Consider the following 7,500-nt stretch of genomic DNA (forward strand, 5'->3'; position numbering starts at 1 on the left):
TCTTCAAAGAACCAGCCTGGAGCTTCCAGCGGTCAGCCGCACCTTGAATCCGCTCTCCAGCACCTTCCTCGGACTCAAGCTCTGCCAAAGTCGGCCTCCCATCTTCCAGGAACCAGCCTGGAGCTTCCAGCGGTCAGCCGCACCTTGAATCCGCTCTCCAGCACCTATCTCGGACTCATTCTCCTCCAGGCCGGCCTCACATCTTCAAAGAACCAGCCTGGAGCTTCCAGCGGTCAGCCGCACCTTGAATCCGCTCTCAAGCACCTTCCTCGGACTCATGCTCCTCCAGGCCGGCCTCACATCTTCAAAGAACCAGCCTGGAGCTTCCAGCGGTCAGCCGCACCTTGAATCCGCTCTCCAGCACCTTCCTCGGACTCATTCTCCTCCAGGCCGGCCTCACATCTTCAAAGAACCAGCCTGGAGCTTCCAGCGGTCAGCCGCACCTTGAATCCGCTCTCCAGCACCTTCCTCGGACTCATGCTCTGCCAAAGTCGGCCTCACATCTTCCAGGAACCAGCCTGGAGCTTCTAGCGGTCAACCGCACCTTGAATCCGCTCTCAAGCACCTTCCTCGGACTCATGCTCTGCCAAAGTCGGCCTCACATCTTCCAGGAACCAGCCTGGAGCTTCCAGCGGTCAGCCGCACCTTGAATCCGCTCTCCAGCACCTATCTCGGACTCATTCTCCTCCAGGCCGGCCTCACATCTTCAAAGAACCAGCCTGGAGCTTCCAGCGGTCAGCCGCACCTTGAATCCGCTCTCCAGCACCTTCCTCGGACTCATGCTCTGCCAAAGTCGGCCTCACATCTTCCAGGAACCAGCCTGGAGCTTCTAGCGGTCAGCCGCACCTTGAATCCGCTCTCAAGCACCTTCCTCGGACTCATGCTCTGCCAAAGTCGGCCTCACATCTTCCAGGAACCAGCCTGGAGCTTCCAGCGGTCAGCCGCACCTTGAATCCGCTCTCCAGCACCTATCTCGGACTCATTCTCCTCCAGGCCGGCCTCACATCTTCAAAGAACCAGCCTGGAGCTTCCAGCGGTCAGCCGCACCTTGAATCCGCTCTCAAGCACCTTCCTCGGACTCATGCTCCTCCAGGCCGGCCTCACATCTTCAAAGAACCAGCCTGGAGCTACCAGCGGTCAGCCGCACCTTGAATCCGCTCTCCAGCACCTTCCTCGGACTCATTCTCCTCCAGGCCGGCCTCACATCTTCAAAGAACCAGCCTGGAGCTTCCAGCGGTCAGCCGCACCTTGAATCCGCTCTCCAGCACCTTCCTCGGACTCATGCTCTGCCAAAGTCGGCCTCCCATCTTCCAGGAACCAGCCTGGAGCTTCCAGCGGTCAGCCGCGCCTTGAATCCGCTCTCCAGCACCTATCTCGGACACACTCTCCTCCAGGCCGGCCTCACATCTTCAAAGAACCAGCCTGGAGCCTTTAGCGGTCAGCCGCGCCTTGAATCCGCTCTCCAGCACCTTCCTCGGACTCATGCTCTGCCAAAGTCGGCCTCCCATCTTCCAGGAACCAGCCTGGAGCTTCCAGCGGTCAGCCGCACCTTGAATCCGCTCTCCAGCACCTTCCTCGGACACATTCTCCTCCAGGCCGGCCTCCCATCTTCCAGGAACCAGCCTGGAGCCTTTAGCGGTCAGCCGCGCCTTGAATCCGCTCTCAAGCACCTTCCTCGGACTCATGCTCTGCCAAAGTCGGCCTCCCATCTTCCAGGAACCAGCCTGGAGCTTCCAGCGGTCAGCCGCACCTTGAATCCGCTCTCCAGCACCTATCTCGGACTCATTCTCCTCCAGGCCGGCCTCACATCTTCAAAGAACCAGCCTGGAGCTTCCAGCGGTCAGCCGCACCTTGAATCCGCTCTCCAGCACCTTCCTCGGACTCATGCTCTGCCAAAGTCGGCCTCACATCTTCCAGGAACCAGCCTGGAGCTTCTAGCGGTCAGCCGCACCTTGAATCCGCTCTCAAGCACCTTCCTCGGACTCATGCTCTGCCAAAGTCGGCCTCACATCTTCCAGGAACCAGCCTGGAGCTTCCAGCGGTCAGCCGCACCTTGAATCCGCTCTCCAGCACCTATCTCGGACTCATTCTCCTCCAGGCCGGCCTCACATCTTCAAAGAACCAGCCTGGAGCTTCCAGCGGTCAGCCGCACCTTGAATCCGCTCTCAAGCACCTTCCTCGGACTCATGCTCCTCCAGGCCGGCCTCACATCTTCAAAGAACCAGCCTGGAGCTTCCAGCGGTCAGCCGCACCTTGAATCCGCTCTCCAGCACCTTCCTCGGACTCATTCTCCTCCAGGCCGGCCTCACATCTTCAAAGAACCAGCCTGGAGCTTCCAGCGGTCAGCCGCGCCTTGAATCCGCTCTCCAGCACCTTCCTCGGACTCATGCTCTGCCAAAGTCGGCCTCCCATCTTCCAGGAACCGGCCTGGAGCTTCCAGCGGTCAGCCGCGCCTTGAATCCGCTCTCCTGCACCCATCCTCGGACACACGTTCTTGCCTTTGGACCCCTCCTCCAGGAGCCAGGCTGGAGCTTTTGCCCCCTTCCTCCATCATTTCAGGCCGTGGAAAGTGTCATCTTTCGGATTATCAATTCACCGTCCCAGTCTGGTACTCAGATATTTTTCCGAAAACTGGGTTTCTGAAATCGTGCAGATGGTGTTTTCGTCGTCTGCTAATAACCTCGTCGTGTGGGAGAATAGGGGCGGGCCTTGGGCTGACTCGGCCCATCGTCCCCTTTTCCCGTTCTCTGACAGAAATTTTTTCCAACTTTATCACCCCTGGTACTATAAACTTTTTCACCTCTGGTACTATGTGGCACTTAGAAAATTTTCTGAACCGGGATTCTCACCCCTGGTACTTTTTGGCACTCAGAAAATATTTCTCAACCGGGCTTCATGCCCCTGGTACTTTTTGACACTTTGACGTTTTTCTGAACCGGGCTTCATGCCCCTGGTACTTTTTGACACTTTGACGTTTTTCTGAACCGGGCTTCATGCCCCTGGTACTTTTTGACACTTTGACGTTTTTCTGAACCGGGCTTCATGCCCCTGGTACTTTTTGACACTTTGACGTTTTTCTGAACCGGGCTTCATGCCCCTGGTACTTTTTGACACTTTGACGTTTTTCTGAACCGGGCTTCATGCCCCTGGTACTTTTTGACACTTTGGCGTTTTTCTGAACCGGGATAAAGGTCATTTAAAGAGGTGTGTGCATGGTTCCTACTAAGGAGTCTGAACTTGTTCTGGCCCAAGGAAATCACTTTTTAACAAAAATCCGTATTTGGTCTTAACTCGGGAAAAGAAGGCGATTCCTGTGTTTTGATCTCAAAAGAGGCCATTTATCCGGGTTTGTGCAGGTTTATGCATGGAACTTACTTAGAATGGATATATCTCTATGTATATATGAAGGACTAAGGAGTCTGAACTTGTTCTGGCCCAAGGAAATCACTTTTTAACAAAAATCCGTATTTCGTCTTAACTCGGGAAAAGAAGGCGATTCCTGTGTTTTGATCTCAAAAGAGGCCATTTATCCGGGTTTGTGCAGGTTTATGTCAGGTTTATGCATGGAACTTACTTAGAATGGATATATCTCTATGTATATATGAAGGACTAAGGAGTCTGAACTTGTTCTGGCCCAAGGAAATCACTTTTAACAAAAATCCGTATTTCGTCTTAACTCGGGAAAAGAAGGCGATTCCTGTGTTTTGATCCCAAAAGAGGCCATTTATCCGGGTTTGTGCAGGTTTATGCATGGAACTTCCTTAGAATGGATATATATGTATGTATATATGAAGGACTAAGGAGTCTGAACTTGTTCTGGCCCAAGGAAATCACTTTTTAACAAAAATCCGTATTTCGTCTTAACTCGGGAAAAGAAGGCGATTCCTGTGTTTTGATCCCAAAAGAGGCCATTTATCCGGGTTTGTGCAGGTTATGCATGGAACTTACTTAGAATGGATATATATGTATGTATATATGAAGGACCAAGGAGTCTGAACTTGTTCTGGCCCAAGGAAATCACTTTTTAACAAAAATCCGTATTTCGTCTTAACTCGGGAAAAGAAGGCGATTCCTGTGTTTCTTTCAGAAAAGGTCCTTTTTTGAACTGGGATTCATGCCCAACATCCAGGCTCTCGTGCCCTGCCCACAGACACACATCCAGGCCGAGTTTCAGCACCTCTCCTCGGTCCAGTATTCATGGCTGCCGTCCTCTCCCAACAGCCAGTCTCTCATGCCCGGCCCAGAGACACACATCCAGGCCGAGTTTCAGCACCTCTCTTCGGTCAGGCAATCATCCCTGCTCCCCTCTCATAACGTCCAGGCACTCATGCCCTGTGCAATGACACATCCAGGCCGAGTTTCAGCACCTCTCCTCGGTCAGGAATTCATCCCTGCTCCCCTCTCATAACGTCCAGTCACAGACACAGATCCAGGCCGAGTTTCAGCACCTCTCCTCGGTCCAGCATTCATCCCTGCTCCCTCTCAGAACATCCAGGCACTCATGCCCTGTGCAATGACACATCCAGGCCGAGTTTCAGCACCTCTCCTCGGTCAGGAATTCATCCCTGCTCCCCTCTCATAACGTCCAGTCACAGACACAGATCCAGGCCGAGTTTCAGCACCTCTCCTCGGTCCAGCATTCATCCCTGCTCCACTCTCATAGCATCCAGGCACTCATGCCCTGCGCACAGACACACATCCTGGCCGAGTTTCAGCACCTCTCCTCGGTCCAGCATTCATCCCTGCTCCACTCTCATAGCATCCAGGCACTCATGCCCTGCGCACAGGACACACATCCAGGCCGAGTTTCAGCACCTCTGCTCGGTCCAGCATTCATCCCTGCTCCACTCTCATAGCATCCAGGCACTCATGCCCTGCGCACAGACACACATCCTGGCCGAGTTTCAGCACCTCTCCTCGGTCCAGCATTCATCCCTGCTCCACTCTCATAGCATCCAGGCACTCATGCCCTGCGCACAGACACACATCCAGGCCGAGTTTCAGCACCTCTGCTCGGTCCAGCATTCATCCCTGCTCCACTCTCATAGCATCCAGGCACTCATGCCCTGCGCAATGACACATCCAGGCCGAGTTTCAGCACCTCTCCTCGGTCAGGCATTCATCCCTGCTCCCCTCTCACAGCATCCAGGCACTCATGCCCTGCGCACAGTCACACACCCAGGCCGAGTTTCAGCACCTCTCCTCGGTCCAGCATTCATCCCTGCTCCCCTCTCACAGCATCCAGGCACTCATGCCCTGCGCACAGACACACATCCTGGCCGAGTTTCAGCACCTCTCCTCGGTCCAGCATTCATCCCTGCTCCACTCTCATAGCATCCAGGCACTCATGCCCTGCGCACAGACACACATCCAGGCCGAGTTTCAGCACCTCTGCTCGGTCCAGCATTCATCCCTGCTCCACTCTCATAGCATCCAGGCACTCATGCCCTGCGCAATGACACATCCAGGCCGAGTTTCAGCACCTCTCCTCGGTCAGGCATTCATCCCTGCTCCCCTCTCACAGCATCCAGGCACTCATGCCCTGCGCACAGTCACACACCCAGGCCGAGTTTCAGCACCTCTCCTCGGTCAGCATTCATCCCTGCTCCCTCTCACAGCATCCAGGCACTCATGCCTGCGCACAGACACACATCCAGGCCGAGTTTCAGCACCTCTCCTCGGTCCAGCATTCATCCCTGCTCCCCTCTCACAGCATCCAGGCACTCATGCCCTGCGCACAGACACACATCCAGGCCGAGTTTCAGCACCTCTCCTCGGTCAGGCATTCATCCCTGCTCCCCTCTCAGAACATCCAGGCACTCATGCCCTGCGCAACGACATCACTCCGCAAAGGAAAGCTTTTGCGGTGTTTCTTTCTCAAAAAAGGCAATTAAAGAGGTTTAAGCATGGAACCTACTCAGAATGAACATATACATAACGGACTAAGGAGTCTGAACTTGGTTTGGCCCAAGGAAATCATTTTTTAACAAAAATCCGTATTTCGTCTTAACTCGGGAAAAGAAGGCGATTCCTGGTTTCTCTCTCAAAAAAGGCCATTTAAAGAGGTTTGTGCATGGAACCTACTCAGAATGAACATAGACATAACGGACTAAGGAGTCTGAACTTGGTTTGGCCCAAGGAAATCATTTTTAACAAAAATCCGTATTTGGTCTTAACTCGGGAAAAGAAGGCGATTCCTGGGTTTCTTTGTCAAAAAAAGGCCATTTAAAGAGGTTTTGTGCATGGAACCTACTCGGAATGGCTATATATGAAGGACTAAAGAGTCTGAACTTGGTTTGGCCCAAGGAAATCTTTTTTTTACAAAAATCCGTATTTCGTCTTAACTCGGGAAAAGAAGGCGATTCCTGGGTTTCTTTCTCAAACAAGCCGACCCCGGGTTAGGGTTAAGGAGAACCGGGCTCCAGCCCCTCCGGCCGGGTTAGGGTTAGGTTTGGGGCTGGGGCTGGGGTTAGGGTTAAGGAGAACCGGGCTCCATGCCCTCCAGCCGGGTTAGGGTTAGAGCTGGGGTTAGGGTTAAGGAGAACCGGGCTCCAGGCCCTAGGGCCGGTTTGGGGCTGGGGCTGGGGTTAGGGCTAGAGCTGGGGTTAGGGTTAGGGTTGGGGCTGGGGTTAGGGTTAAGGAGAACCGGGCTCCATGCCCTCCAGCCGGGTTAGGGTTAGAGCTGGGGTTAGGGTTGAGGAGAACCGGGCTCCAGGCCCTAGGGCCGGTTTGGGGCTGGGGCTGGGGTTAGGGCTGGAGCTGGGGTTAGGGTTAGGGTTGGGGCTGGGGTTAGGGTTAGGGTTGGGGCTGGGGTTAGGGTTAAGGAGAACCGGGCTCCAGCCCCTCCGGCAGGATCAGGGTTGGGGCTGGGGCTGGGGTTAGGGTTAGGGTTGGAGCTGGGGTTAGGGTTAGGGTTGGGGCTGGGGCTAGGGCTAGGGTTAGGGTTAGGGTTAGGGTTGGGGTTGGGGTTGGGGTTAGGGTTAGGGTTGGGGCTGGGGTTAGGGCTGGAGGCAGGGTTTAGGTTGGGTTAGGGTAAGGGCTGGGGCTAGAGTCAGGGCTGGGGCCGGGGTTAGGGTTACGGCTGGGGTTGGGGCTAGGGCTAGGGTTAAGGAGAACCAGGCTCCAGGCCCTCCATCCAAACCTGTGTACCCACACTTAAGCACCCCTCCCCGGCCTAGCCACCCAACCCGCAGCCCCTGGAGCTCCACGCCCCTGGTACTGTAAGACACTTTGAAAAAAAAAGGGAAAAAGAAAAAGAACCAGGCTCCAGGCCCTCCATCCACACCTGTGTACCCACACTTAAGCACCCCTCCCCGGCCTAGGCACCCAACCCGCAGCCCCTGGAGCTCCACGCCCCTGGTACTGTAAGACACTTTGAAAAAAAAAAAAAGGAAAAAGAAAAAGAACCAGGCTCCAGGCCCTCCATCCACACCTGTGTACCCACACTTAAGCACCCCTCCCCGGCCTAGCCACCCAACCCGCAGCCCCTGGAGCTCCACG

The sequence above is a fragment of the Odontesthes bonariensis genome, unplaced genomic scaffold (assembly GCF_027942865.1).
Source record: "Odontesthes bonariensis isolate fOdoBon6 unplaced genomic scaffold, fOdoBon6.hap1 scaffold_164, whole genome shotgun sequence".
NCBI classification, from domain to species: Eukaryota; Metazoa; Chordata; class Actinopteri; order Atheriniformes; family Atherinopsidae; genus Odontesthes; species Odontesthes bonariensis.